At 41.4% G+C, this 18973-nt stretch overlaps 1 pseudogene; it reads right to left on the bottom strand.

The window, feature by feature from the left end:
- The window catches only part of LOC134443007 (NACHT, LRR and PYD domains-containing protein 12-like), a 56283-nt pseudogene extending 37708 nt beyond the window's left edge, over positions 1 to 18575 (bottom strand).
- Between the last annotated feature and the right edge of the window lie 398 nt (positions 18576 to 18973).

The following is an 18973-nucleotide window of genomic DNA, read 5'->3' as shown; positions in this document are numbered from 1 at the left end:
TAAACACTTGTGATTTGATTTGGATCTCACTTTTGATCAGATGACTCTCCTGTTCCAAACATAATTGGGCGATCCATGGACTTGTCACTCTTCATAGACACACAGCTTGGCACAGGGGAGTCTGGTCTCTTCACATGAAGTGTACTGGAAAAAAAACATATTTCACTGCACATGTAACCGAAAAAATAATTCACAGACACAGACACAGACACAGACACACACACACACACACACACACACACACACACACACACTTCAACACCTAGGAATCACACATTTATTTGGGTCTTACTTCTGATCAGGGGATCCTCCTGTTCCAAACTTAATGGGGCGATCCATGGACTTGTCACTCTTCATGGACACACAGCTGGGTACAGGGGAGTCTGGCCTCACCACATGAAGTGGACTGGAAGAACACAAACTTCACTGCACATGAGTCATTCCATCATCCATTCACATTCTCAATCCATTAATAGTTTAATCAGCACTGTTGTATGGTCTTAGAGAGGGTTAATTTTCCGTCAACTGTGTTGTCAAAATATTCACAAGAACCTGATATAGAAACAATATTTTCATACATACAGAAAAAGCTTATAAAATATTAATTGATTAAGGTCTTGTGGTGAATGCTCTGAGGTCTGCAATTAGCAGAATACCGTAAATCCTCTAATTGTGGCCTGTATTCCATTACTCGCCAGGATTCTAATATTGGCCGGTCTCGCGGTCGGCGGAGGTAAATTGGGGCCGGTCTCTTGTACAGGACGGGTCTAAAAATAGAATCAATTATTTGTTTTCCGTTTACCGGATATCTCACGTTGTTCTCAAAATCCACAACTGTAATCATTAAGCTGGTTAACATTAGACATAGTTCCTCACTCCGAAAAAGGACTCATTTGCTACTATAAAACAAACGGGGCACACGCCAAAGACTAGTTATTACATGTGAGCAGTGTGTTAATATCAGCTGTGTGAGAGCGACCGCTTCGCAGCTTCTCTCTAGCTTTCCTGGGGTAACCTATACCCGCGTGGGTAACCTATAGCAACAACACGAGCCCAGAATACAGCCAGAGGCAGATGGAGCGCGACCATACAGAAAGAGATTTTGCCTTGGTTGCAAAGTTGTGAGAGCCCTCGTCGTAAATGCATTTGGCGGTTAAACTATGCGTTGCCAGTGGAGGAAAAATAGGAGGCACGCTACAGTATTAGACAATAATATGGCTACTTCGCTTAACCTTCATATTTCAGTAACGGGCGCTTCACACATAGCCTAGAGATTGCTTCAGGCTACGGACCGGAGACAGAAATGTTGGCTATATTTCCCCGAAATTTGGCTGCAGAAAGAAACAGTTTGCCTTGTTAAGTCTGGGGTAAAATAGGGAGTGAAACAGCCGCAGATATTGGAATACGACCGTCAATGTCAATGTTGTTGCCGCATCTCGTGTCCATAAACTCAAGGCGAGAATGGGATTAAATACAAACAGGAGGAAGGGAGGAAGGGACACGCCTCGTGTCGTGAGTAAAACAAAAAATGGACCGACGAGGGTCTCCTAGTCATTCCTGCCTTTCTGGTAAAAAGAGCCAATGTGCCCGCTGAGCTGCGTTGCCAGTGATCCAATCATCTGGCTGCCTCGGCGCACGCGAAATGTTGCGCATGCTCAGTTGTGTAAAGCCGTTGCTCTCGTGCCGTTATGGAACTACTGCACCTGCGGTCTGTCAAAAAAATGTGAGAAAAGTGGCTTCAAAAAAAGCTTTATTTTGACTCGTATGACACAACCAAGCAGTCTAGATTGATCAGTTTTTCATGGTGGTTTGAACCATATGGTTTTCACAACCGATGGGTTCCCTCCCGTCCTATACTCAGTTTCCCCTTTCATTTTCCCCATTGACTCTCAGATCTGGTCTCACTAATCGCGAAATAGCACCCCGAAGGCGTCAACAAGATGGCGACGACTGTCCCGTCTCCTCCTACCTAAACCGTCTCTGCTGTGCCTCAACGCTGTCGGTGTAGAAGTTGGCGCATTCGTATTATCTATCACATAGACTTTCAATGGAGAGCAAAAGCTGTGCTTTTCGCCGCGGTAGGAATACTAAAGCCAATCACAGCAGCCAAAACGAAAAATTGTTACAATTCAGGTAGTAGAACTAGACTTACTGCCCAACATATATGATAGCAACAACTAACAAGACAAGGCTTGTTCAAACTCTAACCGTATCGAAAAGAAGACATGGTAGTCTTTGGCGTTTTGGATTTATATAAAAAAAAATGCAGAAAAGTAGCAAGAAGGTTCAGATGACAGGCAACTGAGCCGTGCTGCAATCGCTGCATTGTGCAAATATTAAACATCAGATGGGTAGTAGCAGCTTCAAGTAGTTTGAATACACTATGACAAAATATCTTCATCATGTCAACCACCCCGGGCTTTTAATGGAACTATAGCTTGCATGAAAAAACATACTCCGTGATTCTGCTTTAAGGTAAGATTCATTTAATTACTATGCTGCGGGTAGCCTGGCTTTTTTTTAACATAAATATGCTCACGTTTGTAGTGGTGCCTTTTGTTGATGGGTCAGGGTGTGGACATTGAAGATTGGTTGTGCTGTGGACATGAGTACACTGTGATACGTGTGTTATTATGGACGCGAGATTGATTTTGAGCATACGACATGAGTCATGACTTCATAATCCTCATTTAATATGATGAGATCTGTGAGGTGTGTGGAGCCTGTGCAAGTTGGCGTGCAGCTGCGTTCTTTTGAAGTCCACTGCAGACGCACAGGCTTCTCATGTTTGTTGAGTTCGCAAGCAACCCGCCCCTTTGCCTGCTTGCCTTCTTGTCTGTGAGTGTTTGACTAGCAGCACAAAATGCGTCAGTGAAGCAGGAGGTGTTACCTAGGTTGGTTTATTGCTACGACTAAATGTAAATTGTTTCCCCTCAAGCTGTGCTGTGATTAACAGTTGATGAACTAGACATTTCATCTTCAAAAGTTGCCTACACTGTGCCCCCCGGCATCCATGTGAGACACCCTGGCATTTGCAACAGAATAATCAGAATATCAGTTAAGTTAACTGCTGAAGCCAAATGTTAAAGCAAACGTTTCCCCCAAAATGCTGTGATGTTGCAGCTTTCCTAAATTATTATTGTAAAATGTAGGACTACAAGTCCTTAAAACGTACAGTATGGGTCCTCATGAGCTTCCAATTTGACAAAACTGCACTGAAGCACAAATAAGTGTAGCTGGCCATTTCAAGAAATTGAAATGAGGCCTATGCATTTTCACTTATTGTTTCACATTTAGGTCAAAATTTCAGATCTGCATGAAAGGGGGTGATATTTGTTCAACGTTTTTAGTCTTTAGTAAAAGTTTTAAGTTGATAGTGACTCCAGATTTGGTTACAATGCGGGAAATTGCATTTAAGAAATCCACATTTTTATGGGGGAGGACCCCTAGACCCCTCGCTAAAAAAAAAATACATTCATAGAATTATGCCTACCCTACCATACACCTGACTGCACGTCACTGATGGCAGCCCATAGAACTGTATGGTCAAAAATCGGCACACAAATTCAGGACCATCTNAGCATTACCCACAGCAATTTATAGGTCCCCAGCCCCAACTCTCTAGCGCCACCAGCAGGCCAAAGTTGCAAGTACATTTCTGCTTGTAACTTTTGAACCGCTGGGCCAATTTTCAAAAACTTGGTATCCCTGGAATCCTGTGCAAATTCAACGCACACTATGACGTCATTTTCTGCGTAAAGTAAACTGACACACACAAGCATGAAAAAACACTTTTAAACACTTGTGATTTGATTTGGATCTCACTTTTGATCAGATGACTCTCCTGTTCCAAACATAATTGGTCGATTCATGGACCTGTCACTCTTCATGGACACACAGCTGGGTACAGGGGAGTCTGGCCTCTTCACATGAAGTGGACTGGAAAAATACATATTTCACTGCACATGTAACCGAAAAAAAAGAATTCACAGACACACACACACACACACACACACACACACACACACACACACACACACACACCTAGTAATCGCGAATTTATTTGGGTCTTACTTCTGATCAGGGGATCCTCCTGTTCCAAACATAATTGGGCGATCCATTGACTTGTCACTCTTCATGGACACACAGCTTGGTACAGGGGAGTCAGGCCTCACCACATGAAGTGGACTGGAAGAACACATACTTCACTGCACATGAGTCATTCCATAATCCATTCACCTCTTCAATAGTTTAATCAGCACTGTTGTATGGTCTTAGAGAGGGTTAATTCACGATTAAATAATAAAGCCAAATGTTAAAGCAAACGTTTCCCCCAAAATGCTGTGATGTTGCAGCTTTCTAAATTATTATTGTAAAATATAGGACTACAGGTCCTTAACCCTCTGAGGTCCAAGTGCCCTTCAGAGGGCAATTTGAAATGTCTCCAAAAACAAATCTGTAACTCTGTGAGTTTTTGTCATTGAAACATATAAGTCACACCTCAGACCTTCCAGATTTCAAATATATATATATATATATATATGAAATAAATCATATAACTGGCCCAATTTAACAATTTAAAGAAAGGGTCATTCCACACCAAATCTCCGAATCATCCCGCACGACCATCTCAGATTTGGCAGAAAAAAATCAAGGAGGTTCACAAACGTCCCAATAGGAAAAGTGCAAAATTATAGCTCTCAACTCCTCATAGTTTTGTCATTAAAAATGTTTTTGGGTCATTTCACGTGAAATCAGACACTTTGGGACCCGACCGACACGGATTTCAATCATACTTGGTGTGCCTTTTCAGTAGCAAGGTAGCACCCCAGAACTGCATTGGTTTGAATCTGACACGAATATTAAGGGAGAAACAGACTAGGAAAGGTTCACATGTGAGGGTAGGACACTATACATTCAGCCTTGAATATATCAGTCAGTGTTAGTCACAAAAAGATGCCTGTGGTGTTGTTTGAAAGCTCTTTTCTGGCTCTACATATTACACAATCACCTTGGAATACAACTACTCTCAGAATATGAATTATGATAAATTGAAAAATTAAAAATTGAATATCTAAAAAACTCATATTTTAAAATGGCCAGTTCCTTGTCCAAACGTAGCCGGCAATGTCATGAGCAGCACCTAAAATGCTGGTGTTCGGGTTGTTATTCATTTCAGAGATAATTTGACTCACATATATGGCGTCATACAGACCACTTACTAATAATATGGTAATACCATAGTAGCATCACATGACAAAACAAAAACAAAACAAAATGGTCAGTGTCCATGGTCCCAGGTTTCAGAAACTAAGGCAGATGTCCATTTATACACACCAAATGATGATATGTGAATGTTTGAACATTCCTTCTCTGTGTACCTGTGCCATCTTCCCTTTACCGTACTTTAAAGAGATAATCAATGGCTACACTCTCATTTTGTACTCTACCAGTGCATTTGAAGCAGCAGCTGTGTCTTTTGTAGATAATGTATAAGTACGTCCCGTTGCAGTTACAGGTTCCACTACCAGAAGCACATCCTGATGATCCATGACAAGTCTATCTGGTCTGAAGGGAAAAGTGAAGGATGGAGATGGCCCATGAGGATGCAGGAAGTTCAGTTTCACCTCTCCAGTGCTCGGCATACATTCCTCAGCACATGCTAGCCACCAGTTGCCATCATATACAGCTACAACATACCCTTTGATGCTTGAAAATGTAACACATTCCTTTACTGATCTCACTCTTTCAACTCTGCCTTCTCTGAATGCTGAAAATGGCCTAACTTCCACTGTGTCCATTGACAATGGGCAGAAGCTGTGTAGTTTTTGAGTACCTGAATAGTTCTTGCAGATTCAAACCTTTTCAACAGGTTCTCAGCTTCATGATGGTACATCTCTGTTGTGACAACCTGGCAATGGATGTTCTTGACATTATCCTTGACTGACTCCCTTGAACCAGGAACGTTTTTAAATCTATAGTTTTGTAATTCAAGATGCTATTCAATCATTTCACTGGAACAACCAGTGCAGGCCACAATCCATCCATATGTATGCTACTACCAAGATCAGTTGAAACTGGGGAAAAAAATCTGTTTTGTTGTTATTTCAGACTGCAACATTCATGATACAATTGCTGTACATCTGTTTCAGAAGCTCCTAATTCAGTTCCTCAGTGACACTTCATCAATGACAGAACGTCCAAAGAAGATCCTATATTTTTTCTGATGGCTGTGCTGCACAATATAGGAACCTCAAAAACACAACAAATTTGTGCCACCACGAGGCAGATTTTCACATACCTGCAGAGTGGCACTTTTTTGCCACATCACATGGCAAAGGTCCATGTGATGGCGTTGGAGGGACAGTTAAATGGCTTGCTGCACGAGCAAGTCTGCAACGTCCTATTGACAATTAAATTGTAACACCAACTGTTTGAATTTGTCAAGGATAATGTCAAGAACATCCATTGCCAGTTTGCCACAACAGAGATGTACCATCATGAAGCTGAGAACCTGTTGAAAAGGTTTGAATCTGCAAGAACTATTCCAGGTACTCAAAAACTACACAGCTTCTGCCCATTGTCAATGGACACAGTGGAAGTTAGGCCATTTTCAGCATTCAGAGAAGGCAGAGTTGAAAGAGTGAGCTCAGTAAAGGAATGTGTTACATTTTCAAGCATCAAAGGGTATGTTGTAGCTGTATATGATGGCAACTGGTGGCTAGCATGTGCTGAGGAATGTATGCCGAGCACTGGAGAGGTGAAACTGAACTTCCTGCATCCTCATGGGCCATCTCCATCCTTCACTTTTCCCTTCAGACCAGATAGACTTGTCATGGATCATCAGGATGTGCTTCTGGTAGTGGAACCTGTAACTGCAACGGGACGTACTTATACATTATCTACAAAAGACACAGCTGCTGCTTCAAATGCACTGGTAGAGTACAAAATGAGAGTGTAGCCATTGATTATCTCTTTAAAGTACGGTAAAGGGAAGATGGCACAGGTACACAGAGAAGGAATGTTCAAACATTCACATATCATCATTTGGTGTGTATAAATGGACATCTGCCTTAGTTTCTGAAACCTGGGACCATGGACACTGACCATTTTTGTTTTGTTTTTGTTTTGTCATGTGATGCTACTATGGTATTACCATATTATTAGTAAGTGGTCTGTATGACGCCATATATGTGAGTCAAATTATCTCTGAAATGAATAACAACCCGAACACCAGCATTTTAGGTGCTGCTCATGACATTGCCGGCTACGTTTGGACAAGGAACTGGCCATTTTAAAATTTTAGATATTCAATTTTTAATTTTTCAATTTATCATAATTCATATTCTGAGAGTAGTTGTATTCCAAGGTGATTGTGTAATATGTAGAGCCAGAAAAGAGCTTTCAAACAACACCACAGGCATCTTTTTGTGACTAACACTGACTGATATATTCAAGGCTGAATGTATAGTGTCCTACCCTCACATGTGAACCTTTCCTAGTCTGTTTCTCCCTTAATATTAGTGTCAGATTCAAACCAATGCAGTTCTGGGGTGCTACCTTGCTACTGAAAAGGCACACCAAGTATGATTGAAATCCGTGTCGGTCGGGTCCCAAAGTGTCTGATTTCACGTGAAATGACCCTTTTGTCAGGTACCCCCCTGACTCGTTTGGAACAGACTTCTCAGAGAGCCCACTTTCAGAGTGTTGTATCTAAAAAACTACTGTAAGTAGGTCCTTATGAATTTCAAGGGGTAACATTTGGAACATGTACTTGTGAAATGTGGATTTTCACACATCCTCTTGTCATTTACCACCGTTTTCTGGGGGCTTAAAATTGCTCACCTTTATTTTGTAACACCTTTGAATTTGTGGGCATCTTTAAAGGACTGTGGTAAGCGCCGTTTTAAATACAGAAGTTTGATATGGACAATGTATGTTCCCAACCATTCTGTGCATGTTGTGTTGGAAGACTGATCTTCTGCGATGAACAGTTTAGAAGATATGAAGTCTTTAAACTGGAAAAACTGAAACTTGGTGCCATCTTTGCCATGTTATTAAAAAAAAATGTCACGACTCACCACCATATTATCAACAGTTTTGGAAAGATTAGATGTCTGTTCTTAACATATCCAAAAACTGGGATGGTATTCTGCCTCATTTGGTCACAATGATTTTTTAAAAACCCACTGTTGTGTGACTTCCACTGCTCCTATGAAAACCTGATATTGGGGGGCAACTTTGCCATGCTATACCAAAACAATGACAGCAATCACCACAATAAACTCAACAGTTTTGGAAAGATTAGATGTTTGTTTTTAACATATCGAAAACAGTGTTCACGCTAGAATTCTTACTGGCCGGACAAGTGGCCGGCTGTATTGCAGAATACCGGACATTTGAAATATCTAACGGACCTTTCCACATATAGCCAAACACACACTCCATAATGGGTCAAAGTGTAGTAAATTGGTCTTTTCTGCCAGCAAAACTTAAATTTCACTAACATTTGGCCAGTTGTCTGGTGTTAATTTAGAGCCCTGCTTGTGCGCACGGGCCGGGGAGTAAACGCGCGCTTTCTTTCACACACTCGAGAGCTCGAACTGAAAGAGAGGAAAAAACAGCCAGCCAACGTGCTGTGCGCAGATCCCTAAATTATCAACTCAAACAGTGTGTTTTATCAGCAAACCCGAAGAGCATTTCCCTACTCAAATTGGGTAACGAGGTGATGCCTGTAATACAGTAATGGTATCGACGCTACTGAAATTTGAACTATATTGCGTTGTGTTCCTGCGCTCTCGAAAGTAATGGAATTGACACGTTCCGTACGATGCTCTATGGGCTACACGTTTTGGCCGGTGATGAAAACAGTTATAAAGCCCTGCATGCACTTTCACTGGGACTTCTCGCGAGTCCATCGTTCTCTGGAATGTTTAACTTCACCCTCTGTAGCCTACTTGGAGATCCACCACCATTTTTCAGCAGAGGTAAAAGTGAAAGTGATTCGATGCGGCGATGCTGCGCATGCCATTGAGTCCCCAACCGTTAGGCTTGACTTCGCAACTGGGCATGAAACGGTTTTGCAAATGCAATGCCCTTTGTTGTGTTCACTGATATATTTGTAAAAAATAGCATACAAAAAACCAGAATTGTTCCTCGACAGCACAGCAGCCAGTGTGAGTCAAGGGATTATAACGTGATTGGGGACAACGACGGTGGGGACGAGAGCGCAAGCAATATTGCGTGCTGTTTATGACAAGTTCAGTTACATAGGCTATTCACAAATATTTTCAGCTTTGTTCAGTTTCATATTAGGCCTACTGGTGTTTTGTAACTTTCAGTAGGCCTATTTAAAATGGGCTAATATTATTTACTGACTGTTGTCATTTTTGTCGGACATGTTGTCCGGGAACATTTTATTTTGCCGGTCATTCATTCATGCAAACGGCCAATGTCCGGCCACAGCCGGCTAACGTGAACCCTGATCCAAAAAATGGGATGGTGTTCTGCATCAATGTCTTGTAATGACTCTTGAAAAACCCCTTTGCTGTTACATCAGCAGCTCCTGTGAAAATGCCTAAGTCACATGAATTACCAGGGGCGGAGCTATAGGGGGACAAGCAGGGCATTTGTCCAGGGCCCTCCTGAATTTGTGGTAGGGGCCATAATCATGACCTTTGCAGACTTTTGGGTGCCAATCTATTTGGGCTGACACTGTGAATGACAGGCAGTTTGACTTGGACATTTTTGATACAAGAAATGTGACTTGAGTATTTTGAAGCACACAATAAGAAACAGTTGAGTGATTTATATACCATTATTATTTTTCTTTTTCTTTTAGCTTTTAGGTAACTACATTTTTGGTAACTAAATGTTCGTGAATTAAAGGTTATGGCCATGTGTTTAAACCTCAACACTGTAGGAGTTACCATGTTGGTATTGCACCGTAAAGTAAGTCTTGAATTGCAGTAGTGATAAATTAATTGAATGATTCTGATTTGTAAAGTAGCATTGTTAACACACAGTCTTGATACAGGATATTTCAGCATTTGATTTTTAAAAAATATATATTTTAGCTGAAAATATATTCTGATATTTTACTTTTATACATTTAGAATTATCCATCATTTCTGCAACTTTGCTCTGTTAGTAGAGGTGCATGTCAAGTGATCCAAAACATAGACCTCTGCCATGAACCAATACAATGCGCTAGGTTCCTCGGTCATGGTTAGGACTGGGGCGGGGCCAAGTTCTATGAACAGGTCATCTTTGTCATGTTTTTTTTTTGGGGGGGGTGAGACACTTTTATTATGGAGAAGAGAAAAAAACAGTGATGATACAAAAGGAGGAGACTGTTCGTAAGGAGGTAACCTGACTAAACAGCTGTCCTGCCCCTCCAATCACCATGACTGAGCTACCCTGAGCATGGTGCTAGACCACTGCAATATTGACTACATGCTCATCAAGGGTCAACTCTGCCACAGAGCTGAGCAATTTAAGTATTAATGTTTAATGTTCTACATTAACCCTGCTGAGTTTGCACAAACGAACATACATGTATACATGGAGTGAAACACAAATCAAATGTAGAAAGATAAAAAGTAATATCTCATAAACAATCCAAAATAATCCACAGCAGGCCTCAGAACTGCATCAAAGTTGGTAAACAAGTTATTAAAGATTTTTATGAATTGTAATAAAAAGCATTGAGATGTGGTGATAGTCAGGATGTACTTGTTTCAAGATCTACGGGGATGTTTCAGTGATTCAACATTTCATCACTTTATTCCAGTATTTGGTTTTCAGTGCCTAAAGATGAAGTTTACACACGTCTATAACCTTTGATTTACTGAAATGTAGTTACAGAAAAAAAAAGAAAAAAAAAACTGTCAACAGCCACTTTTACTTTTTTGCCGTATTATATTGAGTGTGTCGAAAATGCTCAAGTCAAATATCTTGTAACAAAAATGCCTGACTCAAATTGCTCAAGTCATTCACAGTGGCGGAACAATTGCACATAGGGCCTCATGGCAAATACTGGTAGATAGGGCCCCCATGTAGCCTGCAAAGATCAGAGCAGGGGCCCCACCTCAATAGAGCAGCAAGCTGCAGATGTCACACAGCCGTTTTTACAAGTCCATTCTTAAAAAAATGAGACAGAGCACCACCCCAGTTTTTGGATATGTTAAAAACAGACATTGAGTCTTTCTAAAACTGTAAATGTCATAGTGGTGAGTTCTGTCATTTCTTTTGTATAACATGGCGAAGATGCCACTAATATCAATTTTTCATAGGAGCTGTGGAAGTCACACAACAGTGGGTTTTTGAAAAATCATTGTGACCAAATGAGGCAGAATACCATCACAGTTTTTGGATATGTTAAGAACAGACATCTAATCTTTCCAAAACTGTTGATAATATGGTGGTGAGTCGTGACATTTTTTTTTTATAACATGGCAAAGATGGCACCAAGTTTCAGTTTTTCCATTTTTAAGACTTCATATCTTCTAAACTGTTCATTGCAGAAGATCGGTCTTTCAACACAACATGCACAGAATTGTTGGGAACATATATTGTCCATATCAAACCTCTGTCTTTAAAACAGCACTTACCGCAGTCCTTAAAAGATGCCCACAGATTCAAAGGTGAGAATTTTTCAAGCAACTTTAAGCCCCCAGAAAATGGTGGTAAATGACAAGAGGATGTGTGAATCCACATTTCACAAGTACATGTTCCAAATATTACCCCTTGAAATTTTTAAAGACCTACTTAAAGCAGTTTTGCAGATACGGCAATCTGAAAGTGGGCTCTCTGAGAAGTCTGTTCCAAACAAGTCAGGGGGATACCTGACAAAAACATTTTTAATGACAAAACTATGAGGAGTTGAGAGCTATAATTTTGCACTTGTTCTATTGGGACGTTTGTGAACCTCCTTCATTTTTTCCTGCCAAATCTGAGATGGTCGTGCGGGATGATTCTGAGATTTGGCGTGGAATGACCCGAAAGTGAAAAGAAATCTTTGAACATTCTGTACTCTACCTGTAGCAGCCACACCTATAGCTATTCACATGTAAAGTACGGGTGCTTGAGTGACTATTCAGAGGTGACAACACGCCCCTTTCATCTAGGATAAACACAGCCATGCTGCTCACTTGGCCACAGGACAAAGAGAGTGACAGGGGTGTGTGCTATCAGAGCACATGGAGAGTGACAGGGGGGGGGGGCATTAGAGGTTTTTTCACACCTATCTCATTAGTATTCAAATGAGACAGGCAGTGGCATGACAGTCTTTCTTTTTTGCATTTTGTATGAAAACAACATTTCTAAATGCCCCTTTTACTTTTATGCAGCCAACACATTTGTTTACAAGATTCAAACTTCAAAAGTCTTAGCTAGATATATTTATTGTGTGTTTTCTTACACTTTTTGAAGACCTCTGAAACCTGTTTTTTGTACAGTTGTGTTTATACTCAATTTAAATAAAACATGTTTGTATGACATCCAATTTTTTCCAGATTTTTTTCTCGTCAGGCTTTTCAGAATACAACCATATATTCGACTTTTGCACAGATGCTTACTGTTAGTTGTTGAAAATACTTGAAAATGTCAGGGTGGTGCAAGCAGCCTAAAAGCCTCTGAAATGCCTTAGACCTCAGAGGGTTAAAAGGTACAGTATGGGTCCTCATGAGCTTCCAATTTGGCAAAAACTGCACTGATGCACAAATAAGTGTAGCTGGCCATTTCAAGAAATTGAAATTAGGCCTATGCATTTTCACTTATTGTTTCACATTTAGGTCTAAATGTTGAAATAATGTAGCCTATTTACTTAATTACTTATTAGAGCTGTGGCAAGCGCACTGATGGCATTTTATAGTATACTTTACATTTACAGTATTTAGAAAAAGTACTACTAATTTGTTGCACATTTAAGACCATATCAGCATGTTTAGGTTAATAGGCCTAGTTGCCTACCCAAGACATACCTTGTGGCATAAGGCCTCACACCACACACACACACCACACACACACACACACACACACACCACACACACCACACACACACACACACACACACACACACACACACACACACACACACACACACACCACACACACACAGACACTTAACATTTCAGATCTGCATGAAAGGGGGTGATATTTGTTCAAAGTTTTTTGTCTTTTGTAAAAGTTGAGCTGATAGTGACTCTCCAGATTTGGTTAAAATGCAGGAAAGTGCATCTAAGAAATCTACATTTTTATGGGGGGGGGGGGGGGGGGGGCAGACCCCCTGCTAAAAATTCTATATACATTTCATAGAATTATGCCTACCCTACCATACACCTGACCGCATGTCACTGATGGCAGCCCATGGAACTGTATGGTCAAAAATCGGCACACGATTTCAAGACCATGTCAACATAACCCACAGCAATTTGTAGGTCCCCAGCCCCAACCCTCTAGCGTCACCAGCAGGCCAAAGTTGCAAGTAAATTTCTGCTTGTAACTTTTGAACCGCTGGGCCAATTTTCAAAAACTTGGTATCCCTGGAATCCTTGGGCCAAGATGAATTAAACGCACCATTGACATGACATCATTTTCTGCGTAAAGTAAACTGAAAACACACAAGAATGAAAAAACAAATTTTAAACACTTATGATTTGATTTGGATCTTACTTTTGATCAGATGACTCTCCTTTTCCAAACATAATTGGGCGATCCATGGACTTGTCACTCTTCAGACACACAGCTTGGTACAGGGGAGTCTGGCCTCTTCACATGAAGTGTACTGGAAAAATACATATTTCACTGCACATGTAACTGAAAAAAGAATTCACAGACACACACACACACACACACACACACACACACACACACACACACACACACACACACACACACACACACACACACACACACACACACACACACATCTAGCACTCGCAAATGTATTTCGGTCTTACTTCTGATCGGGGCATCCTCCTGTTCAAAACATAATTGGGGCAATCCATGGACTTGTCACTCTTCATGGACACACAGCTTGGTACAGGGGAGTCTGGCCTCATCACATGACGTGGACTGGAAGAACACATGCTTCACTGCACATGAGTCATTCCATAATCCATTCACCTCTTCCATAGTTTAATCAGCACTGTTGTGTGGTCTTAAAGGGTTAATTTTCTGTCAACTGTGTTGTCAATATATTCACAAGAACCTGATATAGAAGCAATATTTTCAAACATACAAAAAAGCTTATAAAATATGATTGATTAATGTCTTGTGTGAAAGCTTTGAGGTCTGCTGTTAGTAAAATACTGTAAAAATGGCAGAAATGTCAACTGTGTTACTCTGCACTAGTTACATTACATTACACTAGCTGCCACATGATATTGGTCACAGTCCCTGGAGCAATGTGGGTTTGATGTCTTGCTCATGGGCACTTCAGCTGTGGAGTGAGATAGGGGGTGGGAGGGTGGATTCAAGGTTACACCCCGCCATTCCGACGCACTGCTTGTTCCGACATTGACGTTTTATTGCAGGAACCGTTTTCCCCAGCTTGCAGGAACCGTTTTTCAAAAATCTCAGACCTACCTTTAAGGGCAGTTTGGACCGTGACAAAATGATACACTGATCCTGTAATTGCGCTGTCACTCTCTCCACTTCCGCTCGTGTCGCAACATTGTTGCAAATTTCAATAGAGTTAGAACATTGTTCACGCCTGTAAGCACTTGCAACAATGTTTAACCTTTAAGAATGTGGGTTTTTATTTTTTCCAATGAACTCAGCTGGGGTGGGTTTTTTTTTGTCTGCTCAGCCAGTGTTCTACAGTAAACATTCTATAGTGATTGTTAAGGTAGCCAGGAGATAAACAGAGCTAGCCTAGCGTGATCTCATTTTTTTACGTCTTGTTTTTGCTTCCGTGAGCCATTACTAGTTATTATTTAAGTATGTATAGTATCTGTACTAAATGAATTAAGAAACGGCCCTGTGTAATCATGCATGACATCACGTTTGCGACGTAACATCCAATGAACTTTTGCTGACCTTTCGAAGCAACTTGCAGCCGTGCATTTGCAGCTGCACACGAAGTAGCCCAGATATTACTTCAGTCCGATTTCCACCCTCTAGGATTTATTTGTCATCAAACTTCTTCACTTGGATTTTACCACCGGTAAGTGACCTAATATCTTCATTTGTTTAACTATTATTTCTCGGAAGCATGCTGAAGTTGCAGGATCACCATCTCATTTGAAGCCGTAGCTTATACAATTATTGTAGTACTTAGCGCTAGTTGTTTATCATTCTTGTAATTGCAACGGTATATTTATTAGAATATGAGAAATAAAACACTTTGTAGGCCTAGCCATTTATGTCAGAGGCTCAGAGCTCGGTCGGCAGGCTACGTGTAGTCTACAAATGGCACATCTGTCCAAAAGCTCTTTCTCTGCAGCAGGTGAAACGGTATATTACATATATATGTGATGAGGAAGATCTTGCGTTGTTTTCTGGAAAGCCGGTGAAGTTGTTTGAGGATAGGGGTGATAGTAAACAAGCAGCAAGGTCATGTTCACTCTCTCACTCCACCCCACTAACACCACCATGCTGCCCCACAGCAATCTACACACCCCACTCAACCTCTGTGCTGGTCCAGAGTCTGATCTAGTCAGTAAAGATGGGGGACTGGGGATAAGGAATTGCCTAAGGTATATGCATGTGCTTTTTGATGTGAGTGTGTGTGTGTGCGTGTGTGTATGTGTGTGTGTGTGTGTGTGTGTGTGTGTGTGTGTGTGTGTGTGCGCGCGCATGTGCATGTTGTGGTGTGTGTGCTGTGTGTGTGTGTTGTGTGTGTTGTGTGTGTGTGTGTGTATGTGTGTGTGTGTGTATGTGTGTGTGTAGTGTGTGTGTGTGTGTGTGTTGTGTGTGTTGTGTGTGTGTGTGTGTGTGTCTGTCTGTATCTGTGGCTATCTGTTGATAAATGATGAGGCCGGGCATAGTCGGCGAATGGGGATTGTTGAGAAATATTAGAAAACATATCAATATACAGTATCAAATATATGAAATCTATCAATGTAATAGATAAACATGGCAAGAAGGGAATATGTCAAGTTTTTTTCAAGGGAGGGAGATGGTGTTAAATAGACAGCAGTGACTCAGAGTTACTGATGGACAGGGGAAGTGTCTTCTATAGGGTGGGGAGCAGTAATGGACAAGGCTCTGTCTCCAATTTCGTTATTTGGTCTTGGTGGGTTTGTGGCGAGGAGGTTGGCATCGGCAGAGAGATGTAGGGCCGGTGGGGAGTGGGAATGGAGGAGATCTGTCAAGTACGGGGGTACGAGGTTGTTGAGGGCCTAATACAGTATGTGATGAGGAGGTACTTGAAATGTACGTGTTGTTCTGTGGAAAGCCAGTGAAAGTGACAGAAGATTGGGGTGAAATGATCTCTGGAGAGGGAGAGTAGGTTGGTAGCAGGCAGGGCATCAAGTGTTTTGAACGTGTAGGTTTTGAAGCACAGTGGAGTTGAGGCCATACAAGATGCTGTACAGTAGTCAAGTCTGGAGATGATGAACGCATGAATTAATGATTCTGCAGCTGGGGTAGAGAGAGTGTGTTGACCTGTCAAACTGTGAGGTAAATTCCTACTTGTATAAGCTTACTCACCATCTGCCTTGTCAGCTCTGTCTGTTGACTTGACAACATAGGCGGATACACTGCTTGGCCCCGTCTTGCTGCTTGCAGCTATATTTACATAATGCTTTTGTCACTTAAAAGTTATAAAGTACTTTAAAATATATGTATTTTCAACTGTGTAGTATTTTTATATAGGCCTATGTATACCTAAAAGTAATTTCAGATTAATTTCAGATTAAAACAAATTAGGTTTGTTGAGACACTTAAAAGTAAAACATTTTTGGCAATTGGACCCTTAATTTCACATCATAACATCATGTTCTACTCACACCTGTGAGGGCTAATTACACACAAGAGCGTGGCGGCAGCGAGCGAGAATACAGTGGTTCTTTCAACCTAGTCTCAGCCTGTGTGTTCTATTCAGCCTTTCACACTGACCGTGTCGACCAGTTTCTTTTCAAAACCCCACCCACTTTGCCATTCATTTCAATGGGACACCACCTGCCACCACTGTCAAAATTCTGCACGAGTTGGAATTAGCGAATTAAACCACGAGCGAATTAAACCACTTCCTAATGACATGAGAGTGTGCGTGGGGAGTACTGAGCTGTATGTGTGTGTGTGTGTGGGTGTGTGGGGGGGGGGGGGGGGGGGGTGGTACTGAGTGTGTGTGTGTGTGTGGGGGGGGGGGGTGTGTATGGACTGGATGGGTCAGGGGCTGTGGGTTAGGACATCCAGTGTTTCGGTGCATGTACACTGTTTTTCTTGTGAGTCAATTATATTGTACTGTTGTTAGTTTTTCTGTGTTGGTGACATGTGTCCTATGTGTCCTATGTGTTTTATGATGATGCTGCAACCTCCCAGTCTCCAAAGCAAATTTCTCCTCGTGGAGACTAATAAAGAAACCTAACTTAACATCACGTCACGTCTCCAAAGTTACTTCCTGGAGAATCAAAACCTGTCAGTGCCTTGCTAGCCTAGAGCTAAACATATCCCTATGGGAGGATAAGGAGTTTTGCTGTCATCAAGATAGGTTGTAATGAAAAAACAGCATGCGACACAGCAGGAAGTAACCTAATTTTGGGTGAGAACTTTGGTCACGTCTACTTTTTTCTGCAGAACGAAAACTGCCAGTCAAGTGACATTAGCTAGCTAGCACTTCAGATGATGTGGCTCGTATAGTGCCGTTTTAGGGTGAGCGTGTGGTAAATTGTTGCCTCGTTTTTGTGTTCTTAGCTGACAGGAGTGGTGCCAAATGTGGTTTTCTGCAGCTATAGCCAATTTGCCTCAAGATTTGATGTGCTGTGTAATCAGGGATTCTCTTATGCATACCTCGGTTGTAATGAGTGTTTTTTTTAACTTAATGTTTCCTTTGTATCAACTCAAACCAGTATGGCTATTATCCTCTGACCTCTGCCATCAACAAGCCATTTTTGCCCACAGAATCACTGCTCACTGCATTTTTTTTCTTTTTCGTACCATTTTTTTTAAACCCTAGAGATGGTTGTGCATGAATTTCTCAGTAGATCAGCCATTTCTGACATTCTCAAATTTAGGCCCTTCGGCATCCAAAGACATGCTGTGTTAAAAGTCATTTAAATAACTTTTCTTCCACATTATAATGCTCGGTTTGAACTCTATCAGATCATCTCGGCCATGTCTACATGCACAAATGCATCGAGTTGCCACCATGTGATTGGCTGATCAGAAATTTGCCTCAATGAACAGTTGTAACAGGTGTTCCTAATGCAGTGCCCGGGAGTGAATATGATCTAGGGGGGATCTACCCACCTACACTACACACCACATATTTCCTTTAGGAACGAATCAAGTACACACACAGACACACACACCACACCCACACACACACACACCACACCTACCTACCTGCGTATAGCATCATCCTCTTCCAGAGATGAGTGTGTATATGTTCCCCCAAAGAGACTCATGTTGGAGGCAGAACCCCCCCTCCTCAGGCCTTAGTCAGTCGAAACCTAGTCAGATATTTACACTTTAAAAACATGTTGTCAAATGTCAGAACATCTGGACGTCTTCTCCTCAGTGAGGTTAATGCAACATAATGTCTGACTAGTTTTTGGGGTAATGTGATCTTTATCTCAGGACGTCGGTAATAGAAATGGCTGATTCGGACTGAATTGAAATATCTCAGTAAATGAACAGAAAGTGGGAGGGCAGCTCATCACGCACCGGTGTGAGTGCAGTTGTCGTCATGCGCGTGCCAACTCCAACTCTATATTATTCATTTTTGAGCACATTGCGAATTCATGGAGGCATTTGTCCCGTAAAACAATTTTAATAATTGCCTGTTGGTTTTAACCCATCAAAA

The sequence above is a fragment of the Engraulis encrasicolus genome, unplaced genomic scaffold (genome assembly GCF_034702125.1).
Source record: "Engraulis encrasicolus isolate BLACKSEA-1 unplaced genomic scaffold, IST_EnEncr_1.0 scaffold_27_np1212, whole genome shotgun sequence".
Classification (NCBI taxonomy): Eukaryota; Metazoa; Chordata; class Actinopteri; order Clupeiformes; family Engraulidae; genus Engraulis; species Engraulis encrasicolus.
The sequence above is the reverse complement of the archived record's forward strand: the minus strand, read 5'-3'. Positions and strand labels throughout refer to the sequence as shown.